At 40.1% G+C, this 20108-nt stretch overlaps 1 protein-coding gene across 2 annotated transcripts in view; it reads right to left on the bottom strand.

Moving 5' to 3' along the window:
• Positions 1 to 20108, bottom strand: part of ass1 (argininosuccinate synthase 1) — a 146788-nt gene that overhangs the window by 35961 nt on the left and 90719 nt on the right. The gene's annotated exons all lie outside the window — the stretch shown is intronic.

Below are 20108 nucleotides of genomic sequence, written 5' to 3' on the forward strand. Positions count from 1 at the left end.
TGACCTGTCCGTCCTCCCTGGACTGACCTATCCCCTTCCTAACTCCCTACCTACACTCACCTTTCCTGGCCCCATCCCCGCCTCTTCGACCTGTTTGTTTCCTCTCCACCTATCCTCTCCTCTATCCCTCTTCTATCCGCCTCCCACTCTCTCCCTATTTATTTCAAAACCCCCTTCCCCTCCCCCTTTTCTGATGAAGGGTCTAGGCCCGAAACGTCAGCCTCTCTGCTCCTATGATGCTGCTTGGCCTGCTGTGTTCATCCAGCCCTGCACCTTGTTGTCTCAGTTTTTCTCTCTGCTTCTCTAGCTACCTTGAATAGTAACATAAATGCCAAACGGTTTGCTGTCAGAAGTAGCCAATATGTCCAAAGGGAGGTCGAGTGACCACACAGTGACTTTATCAGTTTCTGTAAAGGGTAGGAAATCATTTTTATGTCACTGCTTTTACAGATCACTCACTGTCATCGATAATTGTTGTGATATTGAACAAAGTATTCACTATTTAAAATTTTGTGGGAATTGCAAATGCACTGTGATTGAGTTACTGAAAAGTTACTGCAGTATGACAAAGGTAGGATTAGGAACCAACATTATAAAACTGTTCCAGGAAGTAGCCCTACAAATGGAAATATCAGCATGATTATATGTTTTGCCGGCCAGTCTTCTTCCTACTTCGCTTGTCCTGATGCCAACAACTCCTAGCTGAAATACAGTTCAATGAATAGCCTGCCCACCTGCCCAAGTAATCATTATTCCTGAGTAAGGCCAGCCTTCAGCTGGTTAGGTTATTCATCAGTTTGCAGGGTTTTTGAGCAAGGTTTGATTGATATACATTTGCATCCTAGGACAGGTGTCCTAGCTGACTTTTTTCCTCCTTGCTTTGGTCAATTGTAGCATCCTGACCCAAACCCAACAACAACTCATGCCGTGTCAAGATCCAGACTAAGATACGTGGTCTCAGCAAAGGTGAGTTATCAAACCTACAACTTCCTGGTTTGCATGGCACAAGTCATGCAATAAGCCAAAGAATCTCTTCATGAATGAAGGTGGTGCACAAAGAAAGGATTGTGTACCATCTATAAGAGGCACCACAATAACTTGTCAAAGCTCCTTGAAAAGCACCTATATTATCTAGGAAACAAGGGCAGTAGATGCAGGAGAACACCACCACATACAAGTTAACCTCCAAATCTCACACACCATCCCCACTTGGAACTACATTGTCATAGCCTCATTGTTGCTAGATCAAAAAGTTAGAATGCCCTCTTAATAGCATGTGAATGTACTATCTCACATAGAATGCAGCAGTTCAAGATGGCAGCACACCACTGCCTGTTGGAAGGCAATTACAGAAGGACAACTGACACTGGCCTTGCCAGTGGGGTCATATCTTAACCAAATAAAGAAACTATTGACCATCTTTGATGCCTTTTCCATGTAGACTAGTATCTCATATTCTTTCACTACAATCTTTCCATCTTTTTCCATTTAAAAACGTGATGCTACAATGTCAATACATCTCAAACTTTCTTTAATAGTTTACCTTTAGCTGCACATACATCAGCTTACACACACTTCCTCTTACATTGATTAGGTTGAATAATGAGCTGTCTGGTATAAAATTCTTTCTTTATACCTCCAAAATGTGAAACTCTTCATTTTTAAACTTCCTTTCCCTTAAAAATTTTAACCTTTGGCTTGGTATTACTCATTGAATACTTCCTCTTACATCCAATTTTCTTTCCTCCTGCTTTCAACTTTGACAGTGCCTTGTTCAACCCTTCGTTTGATTTCCTCAAATGAATAAAAAATACAAGTTCCTTTGTTCATTTTTCAAAGCTCATCACCAAGAATATTTCCATAACTATCCCTATTATCCTTTGTGAGTTCGATCACCCATCCTTTTTACTCCCATTGTTTTACTTTTGTCTGATTAAAAAAGAATGGCTCACAAAATGCAGCTCATTATGCTTAGTATACAATTAATGGGACTTATGAAGGGATGTAAATTATCCCATTAGGTCTTAAGAAGCTTTGAGAGACAGTTAATTATGGTTTTCACAGTTGTTATTGATTTCTATTTAGCTCTGATTACTAGTTAAATTAATTCAAACTCAGAGCCCAGAAGTATAATCAGCTGCTCTTATTTACTCTAATTCTATAACAAACATTTCCAAAATAAAACAAACATTCCTTCCTATTTTTCCCTCATCTTTGGTGTTATTGCATGGCCTTTAACAGGCTTTGCATGTAAATTAATCAATGGGAACATGGGTGATTTGGCAGTGGCAGTTAATAGATGAAAAATATCACAGGTGATTTGATGGTGAGTAAAAAGCCGTGCGGTCATTTGTCATAATAATTCTGGATATAAAAGAAAATAACCAAAAAACATTCTTTGTACGACATGTCATATTATTCTATTACAATTTCATGTAATTTTTGTACGAAAACAGATAATGCAGTTTGACTCTAGTCTCAGAAGAGTTCCAATTGGCTGGAACTGAATTATCCATATTAGGGACAGGAATTTTCCTCTGGAACCAGGAAGAGAAATTGAGTTTCCGGATCATGAACTTGTCGTTATGGGGACAATCAGTTATTGGCTCCAATTTTCACTGGGTTCTCCCTTTAATTGGCCCAGAGATGGGTTTGGCAAACAAATAAGGGTGGACTCTTGAACTTGAAGAACTAATACTCCAGCTTAAAAGGAACAATAGATTGCAACAGACGATCAGTAAACGAGGAGTGAAATGTCTTGTATTACAATGGGCAGCGTCATTCTCTCTCAACTAGATGTTCTGAGTTTGAATTCTACTTCAAGACGTGATGGCCAAGGCAGGTGTGTTCATAATAGGGCTGAATAGGTTGTGTATCAACCTACAAACTCTTCCCTCACACACCAATGGTAAATGCAGCAGAAATTCCTGATCAACCACATAAGAGAATGAAAGTTGGAACATCTACTACCATTATTTGTAAATCTGAACTACCATAAGAAGTTTTCTTTTTTTTTTATTTACTCATGGAATGTGGGTGTTGTTGGCATTAATTGCCCATTCCTAATTGCCCTTGACAGGGTGGCAGTCTTCTTCAGCAGCTGCAATCCATTTGGTGCAGGTACATCCACAATGCTGTCAGGGCGGTGTTGCAAAGTTTCAGAGCTAGCAATATATTTGAATGGAAGGAATGGCAATATATTTCCAAGTCAGCATAGCAGGTGGCTTAGATGGAAACTTGCAGATGGTGGTGTTCCCATGTATCTGCACTATTCCAGTAGTGGCTGTAGGTTTGGCAGGTGCTATCTAGGAAGCCTTAGTGAATGTCTGCATTGCATCTTTTAGATGGTACGCATGGCTGCCATGAATGTTCATGAATGCAGTGCCAATCAAACAGTTTGCTTTGTCCTGGATGGTCTTGGAATCCCTACAGTGTGGAAGTAGGCCCTTCAGCCCAACAAGTCCACAGCAACCCCCTGAAGAGCATCTCACCCAGACCCATCCCCTTACCCTATCCCTGTAACTCTGCATTTCCCACAGCTAACCTACACATCCCTGAACACTATGGGTAATTTAGCCTAGCCAATCCACCTAATTTGCAAAGCTTTGGACTGTGGGAGGAAACCTGAGCACCTGGCAGAAACCCTTGTAGACACGAGGAGAATGTGCGAACTCCACACAGTCGCGCAAGAGTGGAATCAAACCTGGGTCCCTGGTGTTGTAAGGCAGCAGTACTAACCACTGAGCCACCATGGTGTCAAGTTTCTTATACATTATCAGAGATGCACTCATTCAGGCTAGTGGGGAATATTCCATCACAATCCTGACTACTGCCACATAGATGATGGACTGGCTTTGGGGAGTCAGGAAGTGAGTTATACACTGCGGGTTTCTTAGCCTCTAACGTGTGCTTGTAGCCATAGTATTTATATGGCTAGTCCAGTTCAGTTTTTGGTCAATGGTAACCCTCAGGATGCTGATGGTGGAAGATTCAATGATGGTAATGATGTTGAATGTCAAGGGGCATTTTGTTAGATTCTCTCTTATGGGAAATAGTCAATACCTGGCACTTGTATCATACAAATGTTATTTGCCACTTGTCAGCCCAAACCTGGATATTGTTCAGGTCTTGCTGCATTTAAACATGGACTGCTTCAGTATCTGAGGAATTGTGAATGGTGCTGAATGTTGTGAATTTATCAGTGAACATCCCTACTTCTGACCTTGTGATGTAGGGATGCTCATTGATGAAGCAGTTGAAGATGGTTGGGGAATTCCTGCAGAGATATCCTGGAGCTTAAATGTTTGACCTCCAAGAACCACAACCATCTTCCTTAATGCCAGACATGTCTTTAACTAACAGTTTCTCCCCTAATTCTCATTGACTCCAGTTTTTCTAGCACTCCTTGATGCCTCACTTGGTCAAATGTGGCCTTGAAGTCAAAGGTAGTCACTCTTGCCTAACCTCTGTAATTCAGCTCTTTTGTCTAAATGTTTGTACAAAGGCTATATTGAGGTCATGAATTGATTGGGCCTGGAAGAATCCAAACTGAGTTTCAGGCTGCATAGACTATTTGGTCCATCAAATCTACTCTGCTATTCAATGATAATACTCAACTCCACTTTACTGCTTTTCCTCATAACCCATGAATCTCTTTCTGATTTAAAACTCTATCTCCATCTTAAATATACTTAATGACACACTCTCTCTGCTAATGAATTCTACAGCTTCACTGAAGTGCAAAAAGAGACCTGGGATTCTAGTCCAGAATTCTCTCAAGGTAAACTTGCAGGTTGAGTCAGGAGTCAGGAAGGCAAAGGCAATGTTGGCATTTATTTTGAGGAATTGAATATGAAAGCAGAGATGTACTACTAAGGCTTTATAAAGGCCCTGGTCAGGCCACATTTGGAGTATTATGTGCAGTTTTTGGGCCCCATATCTCAGGAAGGATGTACTGGCCCTGGAGCGGGTTCAGAGGAGGTTCACGAGAATGGCCCCAGGAATGAAAAACTTAACATATGAGGAACGTTTGAGGACTCTGGGACTATACGCATTGGAATTTAGAAGGATGAGGGGGGATCTAATCGAAACTTACAGAATACTGAATGGCCTGGACAGAGTGGATGTTGGGAAGATGCTTCCATTGGTTGGAGACTCGGACTCGAGGGCACAGCCTTAGAGTAAAGGGAAGACCTTTAAGAACGGAGATAAGGAGAAACTTCTTCAGCCAGACAGACAGTGGTGAATCTATGGAATTCACTGCCACAGAAGGCTGTGGAGGCCAGTTCATTGAGTACATTTAAGACTGAGATAGATAGGTTCTTGATTATCAAGGGGATCAAGGGTTACGGGGAGAAAGCAGGAGAATGGGGTTGAGGAACTTATCAGCCATGATTGAATGGCAGAGCAGTCTCAACAGGCCAAATAGCCTAATTTCTGCTCCTATGTCTTATGGTCTTACCCTCTGAGAAGAAATTCCTCTCACCTTCATCATAACCGAGTGATCACTTACTGTGAGATCCTGACCTGTGGTCCTAGACTCTCCACAATGGGAAACAACATGCACGGGACTATAACATGCATCCTTGCTCAGCAAATCTGAAACCTTCAGTAATGAAGGTCAGTGGGTTGAATGGCTGATGTGGATCAGATTGGTGCCAACAGCATTGAGTTTGATTCCTGTATTGATTGAAGGGGATTTGGGACTTAATGCCTTGCCCCAATCATGATGGAATTTGCAGCATTTTGTGTTAGATTTGCCTTCAGGGAGAGAACACCGGCACCTCGCTAAATCTTTTGAAGTTAAGACATTAAGTTAAGACATAGTTAAGACACAGTTTTTGTAGCCAATTCACCATTATGGTGAGGGGGTGAAATCCATTACAAGGGCTTCCAGGCTTTTGCAGCTGTTCCCCAGCCTGCAACATTCAGTGTGCTTCCTTGACTTGGTCTCAATAGGTTCTTAACAAGCAGTAAATTAAAAGCAAAGTATAATGGATGCTGAAGATCTGAAACAAAAACAGGAAGTGCTGAAGAAACTCAGCAGGCCTGGCAACGAACCAAGTCAAATGTTTCAAATCTAATGGTCAAGTAATCTTGCTACACCCCATCCAGGGCTGGTATGAACTGGGAACTGGCAGACTGGGGCTATTTCTCATGCCCGACTGCCTGAGCCCTAAATTTCAACAAATATTTCTTCCTACATATATAAATTCTTGAAGAAATATTGAGTGAATGTTGCCATGAAGTGAGTGGAGGCACATTTGGAGGCATGTGGCACTTAGACAAACAGTGACTTGGAACAGCTCTCTGGTCTATTCTGCCTCTGGGAAAGTTTCCCAGAGACAGGCTGACATGGGGATTGGTAATTTCTTCCACCGAGGCAAGCAGCCAATTAAGGTTACTCTTAAGGGCCATTTCCCAAACCTACCAGCATTTTCCTGTCACTGGACCAAACACCTGCTGAGGCCAGAGACTAGAAATGTGGAGAGGTCTTCCAGCAGAAGGTTGGACAGCCATGCGTGATTCCTCTTACTGACCCAACTTACAAGGTACAGTATGAAAAGGCCACAACCACAGCCACACCATTCCTGTGGGCCTTCTTCAGTTTTAAATTTTTAGCAGGTTTCTAAGAACTCCCTGCACTTAATTTTCTATCTCAGCAGTGCCTATTGCTCGCAATGGTTTACTGAATGGCCAGTGCTTGGAGTCCTCTGATTTTCAATTTAGGAGGCCCACTCACCTTAATTGGTTGGCAGCTGCTGAGAGATCCACTTAGGAGCCTGCTTCATGAAGTTGTACTGCTGCTGGCCTTAATGAAAACTGTAGGCTCGGGACCCACATATGACTGTAATCTGAGTTCCCAATACCATGGGGAAAATTCAACCAGTGAAACTAAGTTGAGCAGATTGATGACCCTGCTAACCGTCCTGCACCATGGACCAATGCATGCCAATAAAGTAACATCTAAATTGCTTCTCAATTGACTTGCCTGACATATTACCTGAAAAGAAAATTTATGAAGAGATGTCTGCCTTGCAACCTAATGGATGCTATTATGGAGGTTACTTTACACAGAAATGAAATTTATAATTGTGGATGTCTTATAGACATGTGACATTTTAATAACAGATAAGGTAACCATTACAGTTCAACTGATTCACTACATGTCATTGCATAGCTGCATTGGTGTTAATGAAAAGTTAACATTCCCTGCTGTATTAATAGAAATCAAATAGCATACATCATTTCCACTGAGAAATTCATACAACTGGTCTTCAAACTATTCTGTCATGGAATGATCAAAAACATTGAGAGGCACAATGGAGCTTACGTTAACTGCCATAAACAGGATAGGCTAATTAGTGGTTGAATATTAACCACAACTTACTGAGGTTTTCTTCTATCAGCCGTTTACAACAACATTAAAAGATCCCAGCTATTATCAGTTTAAAACCACATTTGTTTGTTGAAACAAGCCAACAAATTAAAATTCCAGCTCCAGTCTGGTGCCCATCAGCTGGGCCTCCATTTATGTTTTGGCTGCAAATCCTCATTCACAGCCAAGAAGTGCTGTGTTCGTATTTGTATTATTTGTAATTTACAGAAAATTGAAACAGCTTTTTGTTCAAAGCTGAAGTTGTGAAATTCAATGACAGCAGTATATTTCTTGAACCAGAAGTGGGTAACACAAATCACTGACTAGAAATGGACACTCCCAAGCCCTCCAGTAGCCTGGTATCAGATCCAATGGATACTGAGGCCAAGAACGAATTTATTTGATTCTAAAATTTGTACAGCTCCCAATGAAAGCACATAGTCGTAATACACAAAACCAGAATTTACAGTGCATTTTCCCCCATGAATACTCTCGCTAAAATCTACAGTAGATTCATAAGAAATGCAAATAGATACCCAGGAATTTAAAAACACGTTCGCGCTATGACTTCAAACAAATATAAAATCTCAAATCGTTCAATATTAATGGTGTTTAACCGATTGCAGAAAACAAAACAAAGGGTAATGTTTTTAGTCCTTTGAAGCATTTGAAACAAATGTTGATTGAAATAAAATTCTCTGTGAAACATAAAATGTATTCAATTGCAATAATTCTGGACAGTGTATGTTTGTGAAGTTGAAATTCCAGTAGGCAGACTTTCACTTCAATTGATACAGTGTTCCAGAAGGTGTATGTATGTTGAAGGAAATATTAATGTAGCTATATTAAAAGATGAGGGGATTCCAACGAACACTTTGGGCTGGATTTTTGCTTCAGTGGGAGGTAGGTCAAGTTGGGAAATTTCCCAACTTGGCAGATCCATTTCAGTTTCAAGTGATCCATTAGACCAATTTTTGCTGCAAGAGGGTCAGGCAGGATAGGGTTGGGTCTATTGACCACAGAAGCAAAGCTTTGGTGGATACGGGTGTGGTGAAGTGCTGAGGCAACTGGTTAGAAGTCCCCCCAATTTGGTTTAGAGGTACGACCAATTCCAATTGGTTTAGGTACTCTAGCTGTCAAATTTCACACACGCTTTCTCCTTCATTCACTTTCCGTGCCCTCCTCTGACTCCTCCATACTAACATCCCACACTCACTCCTGTGCCCTTTCATACCCCAATAATATTTTCATACTAATTCATAGGCCCTGTCCCCTTTCATTCCCATAGCCAATCACGCTGTGTCACCATAAGCAAATCTCAGGAGCATATGAAGACGGCAGAAAGTAAACTTTTAGCAATCTAATATAGTTCTAACTCCTACACACCTGACAGTGTTAAAAAAAAAAACTATCATCTAAGAAACCCGTTCAAATCTGAAGTGGTAGATCTCTTATAAAAAACAAACTTGCACTTAGAAATCATACCAAAGACAGATAATCCTTCAATAGATTCTTGTCAATTAAACTGCGAACTTAGAAATCCCTGCTTAGCCAAGCATTCATAATGGCATGATAATACCCTCTGAGGAAACATCTATAAAAAACTCTAATGAAACTGCATGACCCAATGGAAATTCTTTTCCTAACCTACACCAGATGGGGTATCAACTGAAACGTCCAGCAGAGGGTTTTTTTATTCTTATTGATGTATAACTGCTCTATTCGGAAGGGAGGAACAAAACAGTAAATTGCAGACCAGTTAGATTGATGTTTGTCATGGGACATACATTAGAATTAAACATTAGAGCAATTATGGTTGAGCACTTAAAGACACTGAGTAATCAGGCAGAGTCAATATGGCTTTGACAAAGGGAAGTCATATTTTACTGTAGGAGCTCTTTGAATAAAGAGGATGAGAATAAAGTGGAGCCTGCAGACATACTGTACTTAGATTTCCACAAGGCATCTTGTAAGATGCAACCTCAAAGGTTTTTGTGGAAAATAAAAGTGCATGGGACGAAGTGTAACCTATCAGCATAGATAGAAGATTGGGTGCTGGCAGAAAACAGAGTATGCATAAATTAGTTTTTGTTTGATTGACAGGACGTGATGAGAGGAGTTGTGGAGGAGGCTGAGCTGAAGCGTCAACTTCTTACAATTTATATCAATGACTTAGATAAGTGGAGCAAAGGCTTTGTAACTAAATTCACAGGTGACAACAAGATAGGTAGAATGCATGTTGTGAAGAAGATACAAGGAAGTTGCAGATGAATACAAAAGGGTTGAGTCAATTGGCAAAAATCTGGCAGATGGAATGTAATTTGGGAAAACATGAAGCTGTTCACTTTGGCAGGAAGGATGAAAAAGAAGAAAATTATATAAATGGAGAACTACAGAATTCCAAGGTACAGAAGGATTTTGGTTTTCAAGGAGTGACTTGATTGAAGTGTATAAGATCCTGAATAGACTTGACAAGGTGGATGTAGAAAGAATGTTTCCTCTTGTGGGTCGATCCGGATCGGGGCACTGTTTCAAAATTAGGGGCTGCCCTTTTAGGGCAAATGAGGAGAAACCTTTTGTGCAACTATGAAACTCTCTGTCCCAGAAGGTGGAGAAGGAAGATTATTAATATTTTAAGGTAGATGTGCATTGATTCTTGTCAAGTAGAGGGATCAAAGATTATTGAGGACAGTTGGAAACATGGAATCAAAGCACAAGCAGATCAGCCATTATCTCATTGAATGGTGGAAAATGCTTGATAGGCCGGATGTTCGATAGGCCGGATGTTCTACTTATGCTCCTATTTTGAATGTTTGCATGTTGACAGTATGAGACTCTTTTTATCGTGCTGAAGAGCAGGGACTGGAAAAATCTCAGATGATAATACGTAACCTTATCCACACTTTGAAAGCATTTAAATCTACTTCATCAATTAGTGACTTCCACCACTGTGGTTAAGGGCCTGACAACATCAAAACTGAGGTCTGTTTGCACTCAACATTAAGTTCAAATGGGTCTGTTAGATTTAGCTTCCCCTCGTGTGATTCACGTCCAATCTCTTTCCTCTTGTTAGAATGCTGCAGCAATTTCTTTTTATTTATTAACCTTTCCCTTTTCTGTAATATTTGTTAATCTATTTCCTGATATTAGCAACAAGCACTAACAAATAGCCAACACCTTCCACGAAGTGATGTTAGATCATCTTCGAGCATTTATTAAAATTTAAGGTAAAATACGTTCAAAGTGTATTTTCCAAATACAAGATGTTATTTTTTGTAACCTCTAGAGATAGCAGATCAAGTTGTACATCTATACATTAATATTGTGGATCAGAACGGCTGCTATTATGTGCCACTAGATTGCGACGAATTAATTTATAGTGAGGTTGTTGACTTGCTCGCCAAGCTGGCTTGTTTTTGTTCAGACGTTTCATCACCATGCTAGGTCACATCATCAGTAGAGCCTCCAATGAAGCGATGTTATTCTACTATACTTGGAATTTATACTGTCCGGTCTGTTATGGTGAGTACTGTCATTTCCGGTATTGATCTGTGTACATTTATAGATAGGGTCTAATTCTATATGTTTGAAGTATTGATTGAAGTATGGGTGGAGAACCATGCCTCTAGGAATTCCCATCGTGCTTATGTTTGGCTTGGGCTACCATGGCTACTTTGTAATGCCTGTGGGTTGTTGAGTGCAGGGCTATATTTCACACTGCGGGGCAGTACCTGGTTTAAAGTAACCATAGTAGCCCAAGCCAAACATAGACACGATGGGAATTCCTAGAAGCATGGTTCTCTACCCATACTTCAATCAACAAACATATAGAATTGGACCTCATATATAAACTCATACAGATCAAAATCGGAAATGACAGTACTCACCATAACGGACTGGACAGTATAAATTCCAAGTGGAGTAGAATAACATCGCTTCATTGGAGGCTCCACTGATGATGTCACCTAGTGTGGTGACGAAACATCTGAACACAAACAGACCAGCTCGGCGAGCAAGTCAACAACCTCACCCACAATCCGAGCTACAGATCTTTGCCAAAACTTTAAATTAATTTATAGTTTCAAAATAATTAAGTATTATAAAAATGTAAATACTTTAAATATATTTGATGTAATTGCTTTCCAGTATCATTTTTCAGTTCAGTTACCATTATACACAATGCAGAGAGGGGAAACATATCAATGTGTTGTCAACATTGTATCATTGTATCAGCCTATAATGGTATACATAATGCATATGGCCATGTAAAAGCTTCCTTAAGGCAGTATTATTCTCTATATAATCAGTTAACCAACATCATACATCTACTCAAACATTAAAATGTATAATGTCTGCTAACACATATATCTGGATGAGTTAAGTTGAGAAAAAACAGATTCATTACATCTGATTACAAGATGGAGACTCAAAATAGACACTGTAAATCAAACACAAATTTCTAGAAATACATTGCAGATCTGCAAATACTTAAAAAGAGAAACTAAACAAGCTAATATTTCAGGAATATAAAATGCTTAGACAGTTAAGTGGTCTTGGATCTTTACTGACAAGTCCTCCAAGTATTTTCCTCCATTTTCTGACTTATTTTAAATCTCAGATTTTAGGATTTTTTTCTGTTTTCCACTTATTTATGGTTTGGATAAAAATAGAGAGAGGGAGGTCACACTGATAGCACACACTCTCTCTGAAATAAGAGCAGCAGATTAGACAACCTTGCAGCCTACTGAAAGATACATTGGGTTGAGTTCTTGCAGAGTTGGGCTGACTCTACAAACCTCTAAAAAATGTTGTATGGAACATGATTCCTGGATACCCAGCACAAGCAAATTTTTCCAGTAAGAGATATGGGTGCAGACAGCCATCTTGCACTTTTAAACAGGACAGGTCCATAGGCAGGGATAGGTATCTCAGACCACTTTCACAATTTTCATGGATTTGGGCTAGCTTCAAGGAATCTTGGGGTTCATGCCCCAAAGAGTAGTCATGAGTATACTCTGAATTCAGGAACATTTTGAAATATGGAGCTGTTGGTTGGTTCACCGAGCTGACTGGTTTTCGTGCAAACTCACACCTCTTAATCTTGTCCAAATAAACCTACAGATACAGGGCGGAAGACAGGGCAAAGAAAGGGCAACTTATTCTGCGAACTGTATCAACAGAAACAGATGGTAGTATAATGGTTTCTCCAGATGATCATGTCATGAATACATACATGAAAGCATACACTGGGTTTAAGCTATCAGGCTCAAGTGAATCCCTAGATGGTTATAAAAAGTGTAGGAGCACACTTAAGAGGGAAATCAGAAGAGCAAAAAGAGGGTATGAGATGGATCTGCCAGATAAGGTTAAAGATAATCCCAAGAGGTTCTATCTATATGAAGAGTAAGAGGGTGGCTAGGGAGAGAATAAGTCCCCTTAAAGATCAGCATGGCAGTCTATGTGTGGAGCCACTGGAGATGGGAGAGATTTTTAATGAATATTTCTCCTCAGTGTTTACGAAGGAGAGAACCATGGATGCTAAGGAAATAAGGGAAACAAGTGGGGATGCTTTGGACCACATACGTATTATCAGAGAGGAGGTGTTTGTAGCCTTAAATTGCATTACAGTGGATAAATCCCCTAGGCCTGATCAAATCCATCCTTGGACGTTGTGGGAGGCTAGAGAAGAAATTGCAGAGCCCTTGCAGAGATTTTTGCTTCATCCTTAGCCGCTGGTGAAGTTCCAGAAGACTGGAGGGTAGCTAATGTTGTTCCATTGTTTAAGAAAGGTAGCAAAGACAAGCCAGGGAACTATAGGCCAATGGGCCTGACAGCAGTAGTAGGCAGGTTATTGGAGAGGATATTGAGGGACAGGATCAACCAACATTTGGATAGTCAAGGTCGGATTAGGAATAGTCAGCATGGACTTCTGCACAGGAAATCATGTCTGACAAATCTTTTAGAGTTTTTCGAAGAGGTAACTAAGAGGATAGATGAAGGTAGGGCAGTGAATGTTGTCTGTATGGACTTTAGTAAGGTCTTTGACAAGGTCTCACATGGCAGGCTAGTCATGAAGGTTAGATCACACGGGATTCAGGGAGAGATAACTAATCGGGTTCAGAATTGGCTCGATAGTAGGGAGCAGAGAGTGCTGGTTGAAGGTTGTTTCTTGCATTGGAGGTTTGTGACTAGTGGTGTGCCACAGGGGTCAGTTCTGGGACGTTTGTTATTTGTTATTTATATAAATGATCTGGATGTGAATGTACAAGGCATGATTAGTAAGTTTCCAGATGATACAAAATTAAGAGGTATCGTTGATAGCAAAGAAAGTTATCAAAAATTACAGAGGGATCTTGATCAGTTGGGGAAGTGGGCTGAGGATTGGCAAATGCAATTCAATACAGATACGTGTGAGGTGTTGCACTTTGGAAAGTCAAACCAAGGTAGGACTTATACAGTAAATGGTAAGGTCCTGAGGAGTGTTGTGGAACAGGGGGACCTAGGAGTACAAGTACATAGTTTGTTGAAAGTGGCATCACAGGTATACAGGATGGTGAAGAAGGCATTTAGCACACAGGCCTTCATCGGTCGAGGCATTGAGTATAGGAGTTGGGATATTATGTTACAGTTGTAGAAGTCGTTGGTGAGGCCCCACTTGGAATATTGTGTACAGTTTCAGTCACCCTGTTATAGGAAAGCCACAGTTAAACTAGAAAGTGTGCAAAGAAGATTTACGAGGATGTTGCCAGGACTAGTAGGCCTGACCTATAAGGAGAGGTTGGCCAGGATAGGACTTTATTCCTTGGAACGTGGGAGAATGAGGGATGAAGTTCTTGAGGTGTACAAAATCATGACGGGCATAGAAAGGATGAATGCATATAGTCTTTCTACTAGGGATGGGGGATTGAAAACTAGAGGGCATAGGTTTCAGGTAAGAGGGGAAAGATTTAAGAAGGACCTGAGGAGCAACCTCTTCACGCAGAGAATGCTGCATATATAGAATGGGCTGCCAGAGAAAGTGGTTGAGGCAGGCACGATAGCAACATTTAAAAAAACATTTGAATAGGTACATGGATGGGAAGGTATAGAGGAATATGGAGCAAATGCAGGCAATTGTAACTAGCTGAGTGGGTACCATGGTGGGCATGGACCAGTTTGGGCTGAAAGGCCTGTTTCCATGCTGTATTACTCTATGACTCTATGATTTGACTGAGCTCCAGGACTCTCAAATGGATTAGCTCAGGTGGAATCAGTTTACAAAGTCTGGAGTGTTAACTTTGATTGACATTCATAGGTGGTTAGAATATATTGTACATTTAAAAAATATCGAACAAGTGAGTGTTTAGTGGACATACTAAGCAGTATGAGGTAGGATTAAGCTTCCAATATTGAAAGTATAAAAGGGTCAGAAATCACATGACACCAGGTTATAGTTCAACAGATTTATTTGAAAACCCAAGCTTTCGGAGCTTCACCCCTTCTTCAGATATTAGTGAGAGAGGTAGTATCTAGCACAGAATTTATAAGTAAGAGATCAAAGGGTCACACCACTGATGAGGATACATTAAACAAACCTAAGATGCTGTAAAATCTTTAATCGGTTAGAAGGTTTTAATTGATTAGAAATATATAAGTAAATCCCTGAATTTCTTTCAAGTCACTGTGCTGAGAGAACTAAAGGTTTTATCAGTGTAAAGAAGAGGTGACATTTTTAGTCAGACAATGCATGTTAGGTGTGTGGCTTTGTTTAGAATCTGTTTGTGTCTTGGTTTGGAGTCAGACTGGTTTTATTTCTAAAGTAGGAATTTATAAAACACCACATTGACTGACTGTCTATAAATTGTGTGTTTTTTGAACAAAAAGATGTATCTGCAAATACAAGTTCACCCCTTAGATTGGTGTGTGTGTGTGTGTGTGTGTGTGTGTGTGTGTGTGTGTTGAGAGTGTATAGTGTAGTGGGATCACCTGCAATGCGACATGAACCCAAGATCCTAGTTGAGGCAGTCCTCATGGGTACTGAACTTGGCTTTCAGCCTCAGCTCGGCCACAACACAACCAAAACACAAACAGATTCTAGGCAAGGCCTCACACTTAACATGCATTGCCTGACCTAAAATGTCACCTCTTCTTTCCACTGATAAAACATTCAGTTCTCTCAGGATAATAACTTAAAAGGAATTTGGGGATTCACTTATACACTCGAATCAATTAAAACCCTCTAATTGATTAAAGGTTTAATAGCATCTTAGGTTTGTTTAATACATCCTCATCAGTGGTGTGACGCTTTGATCTTTTACTTGTAAATTCTGTGTCGGATGCTAACTCTCTCACTAACACCTGAAGAAGGAGCGAAGCTCCGAAAGCTTGTGTTTTCAAATAAATCTGTTGTACTATAACCTGCTGTCATGTGATTTCTGACCTTGTCCACCCCAGTCCAACACCAGCACTCCCACATCATGGAAAGTATGAAATGCAGTGCCTAACAGTTTTATCAGGTTTTAAGAGTAGTAGATTTCTTCAAGCTAAAAATGATTTTCAGAACAGATTTCTGAATGAACCTTTTCTCATGAGCATTTCATTGTTATTATATGACTCATTGGTTCCATACACTGTATACGGAGTGAGGATGCATGGAGGGGGCTGGGAAGCAAGAGAAACAGTGAATGTGGGGGTCATTGATACAGAAATGTCAAGTCAGGACATTTCCTGATTCAAACTTCTTGTCTCTTTTACAAAAATATGCCCATTATTGCTTGCTTAACCACAAAATTCAATGATTTATTAGACTAAGTATGGTGTGATGAGAAGCACTTTTTTGGCTTTGAGATAGTTGTAAAATTCTAATACAGCCAATCAAACAAGTGAAATGCAAACCAAAAAGTTGTATGAGATGATTACATTTTAACCTCACTTTTAAAATTTACGAATGGTACGAAAGTATCACAGAACTGTCACAGTGCAGGAGGCCATTCAGTCCATCATGGCTACACCAGTCCTCTGAACATTTTGCCATATGGTGTATCTCCTGCTTTTTACACATATCCTTATACATTAAGTGATTATTTGAATAGGAACAATGGCTTCATTACCTCAATTGAGCCTGCTTCCATCACACTTCCAGGCAGTTCTGAGGAAGGGTCACCGGACCCAAAACGTTAAGTGATTTTTTTATCCACAGATGCTGCCAGACCTGTTGAGCTTTTCCAGCAACTTCCATTTTTGTTCCTGATTTACAGCATCCGCAGTTCTTTCTGTTTTTATTTAGTATTTAATTCACTGCCACTTCTCTTCTAGGCATGCCAAACGTGAAGAAGTTCCACTCCTCTCTCTGACAGGATTTCCATTCCAATCTTTCTTCTTGTCCACCGACATTTATTTCACTGTCACTCCTGGGGTTTGACCAAGTATTTGCAAAAACTCGTTTCTGCAGCCATATCACATTTTAAAGTTCTGAGGAAGGGACACCAGACCCGAAACGTTAACTCTGATTTTCTTCTTCACAGATGCTGCCATACCTGCTGAGCTTTACCATCAACTTCTGTTTTTGTGTTGTTTGTGAGTGCATTCTATATCCTACTTGCTGTATGAAGAAGTCACAACTCACATTTGCTTCTTTTGCAAAACATTTTAGATCTGTGCCCCTTGGTTCTCAATGCTTTTACAAGCACAAACAATTTCTCCCCCTTTTGTTCTGTTCAGGCCTGTCTCCATCTTGACAACTCCTCGAAAATATCCTCTTAGCTCTCTCCTCTCCAAGGAAAACCAGTCTCAATATTTAAGGTTCTTGAGTAGATTTGTACTCAGCTGTGGTTGGTTCGCTCACTGAGCTGATTCGTTAGTTCGCAGATGTTTCATTATCCTGCTGGGTGACATCATCAGTGCAGCCTCCGATGAAGCGCTGTTGTATTTTCCCACCTGGTATTTAAACTCTGGGGTCCGTTGGAATTGGTTACCTCAATGGATTTTCTTCGCAGTAGTGTTTTATAGGGTCTAATTCTGCGTGTTTATTGATGGCCTTCTTGGTGGAGAACCAAGCCTCTAGAAATTCCCGTGCTTGTCTCTGTTTGGCCTGTCCTAGGATCCTGATGTTGTCCCAATCGAACTTGTGGTTCTCCTTATCCGTGTGAATGGAGATGAGTGAGTACTGGTCATGTCTTTTTGTTGCCAGTTGGTATTCATTAACACCATGACCAGAACATGGAAAGACTGTATAGAATAAAGGGTTATAACTCACTTTATTCTATACTACCTTTCTTTTCTTTGTACCAAAGTGTATCATGTCTCACTTCTCTGCATTGAACTTCATCTGTCAACTGCCTGCCCACTCCAGCAACTTGTCTATGCAGTTTTGGAGCTCTACACAGTCCCTCTCACAGTTTACAATGCTTTCAAGTTTTATGTCATTCACAAATTTGGAAATTGTCCTCTATAAACTAAGATCTACTAGATTTTTTTAAGATCAGGAAGGGCAAAGATACCAATACCAACCCCGAGGAGCACCATTACAAATCTTCTTCTATCTCGAAAAATACCTATTAACCATCAATCTCTGTTTCCTATTGCTCAGATAACTTCTGTATCCATTTGCCACTATCCCTTTTATTGTTTTGGCTATAACTTCTATCTGGAGGCTATTGTGTGGCACTGTATTCATTGTCTTTTGGAAGTTCACGTACACCACATCAACAGCACTACCCTCATTAATCCTCTCTATTACCTCTTCAAAAGATTCCAGCAAAATAGTCAGACACAACTTTCCCTTAACAAATCCATATTGGCTTTTCATAAGTAACTCTTATTTTCCCATGTAACTATTAATTCTATCTCAAATAATTGTTCCTAGCAGTTTCCCACCACCAAAGTTAAAATAACAGGACTGTAATTGATGGATTTATCTTTACAACCTTACTTGAATAATGGCGTAATGTGTGCAATTCCCCAGTAGCCCCCTGAATCCAGGGAAGGTTGAAAAGTTATTGCCAGCCCTTCTGCAATTTCCACTCTCACTTCCTTCAACATTCTTGGAAGCAACTCATCTGGTCCTGGCATCTAATGAACTTTAAGTACCAGCAGCTTACCTCTCCTTCTCATCAACTTTAAACCCTTCTACTGACTTCAGTTTCATCCCCTGTCATCATGGCCTAGACATGTAATTAAATTGCTTAATCTTAGAAACTGAAGCGTTGTCTGTGCCAGTGTTCACAAACAGTCTGAGGGAAATGCTAAGATCAAGTCATTAAACAGTGCAAGGCTCCGAGTAGTATTCTGCTCCTAAAGTGGAATGGTCTTCCTTCAAAATCACAAGGATGAATTACACTTCCTGATTATTAACAGTCTAGCTCCTCTTTTGCACACCTCAAAGTCAAATTTGTCATATTTTTGAAGCTTGGCAGGTGATTATCAATCCCCAGTTCTCTTAAATCAGAAAGACCAGTAGGAAATCTTTGTCTTTTTCTCATTCTTAGAGATTGCTTTCCATCGGCAAATAATGGTAAATGTTCATGGGAAGTTATCCAGAGTAGGCTCTCCAATCATATGTGAGCATTCATATACCTTTCTAGACACTAACAGTCACCTCACTGAAAGGGCATGGAGTAGTTGCTGAGATGGAGTTCCATTTCATAATCTATAAAATTTCTGATGAAACCAGATGCCTTACCAGTTTAATTTAAACCAATTAATAACCATTCTCACTAAATATATTTCCGGTCAAGAGCAACTGTCATTTGGATATAACCTGATCCATTTTCTGAGGTTGGATTTTACTTCCCTTAAATCATTACGAAATTCCCATGACGAGCCTGTGGATATATCCAATGGAGAATCTCATCTGTATAATTCAGAAAAGTCTCATATTCTATCATGTAATAGGTGCAACTGACTTCAGGGGTCCTAAACAAATTTTATTTGATGGGAGGGGGTGTGGGTTGGAGGGTAGTTAATGAGGGAGAAAACTACCAGTATGGATTTCTGTTGTTTATTGCAGACCAGTGACCTCTACTGGTAGTGCATGCACATGAATCTCAGGCAAAGGGGGAATAAGTTGACATATGATGGCCCCAGTAGTCAACTAACCTGCAGGTACTGACCATCAAGACTTGAAACTGAAGAACAGCTGTATGGTTGCAATACTGAAGAATGATCACCATCTATGGAATTATACTGAAAGAAGTAGTCAACCTTTATAATAGAAAGAGTGCAAGGGGAAATTTACAGGACTTTTTTCTTTAAAAATGAAGCTTTTTGTCTACTCTAATGTCTTTGGTTTCCACAAGCCATGCATCATCCTGGCTTTTGGGTAGTCTGTCTGCTTGAAGGCTTACACCAATGTTATTTTAAATTTTGTTGGTAGAACACAAATGAGAGGCACAGCTTAGCTTATTTATCCAAATAGGAAGTGGGTGGCTATCAGTTAGCAACATTCTGGATGGTATGCCATAGATAGGTCATTCATTCTCACCATGTTGACAACCATTATTGTGACCTTCTATCTCAGTATTCTACCTTGCACTATATGAAGTCATTAGTTGTGGAGCTCTTTAAATAATCTTTAATCAATTCTTGTCCTAACTAATTTTAAAGCAAACAGGCAATTTAGACTATACTCTGATTGTTTGTGCAATCTAACTTACAGATCAGTCAATATCAAAAAGGATTGGTGGGGCGAGTGTGGAGTTTAAGCAAATTTCAATTGTAAACTATAGCAGAGAATAGGTGCTTAGTCAGGCTT

This window comes from Rhincodon typus, chromosome 28 (genome assembly GCF_021869965.1).
Source record: "Rhincodon typus isolate 14 chromosome 28, sRhiTyp1.1, whole genome shotgun sequence".
Classification (NCBI taxonomy): Eukaryota; Metazoa; Chordata; class Chondrichthyes; order Orectolobiformes; family Rhincodontidae; genus Rhincodon; species Rhincodon typus.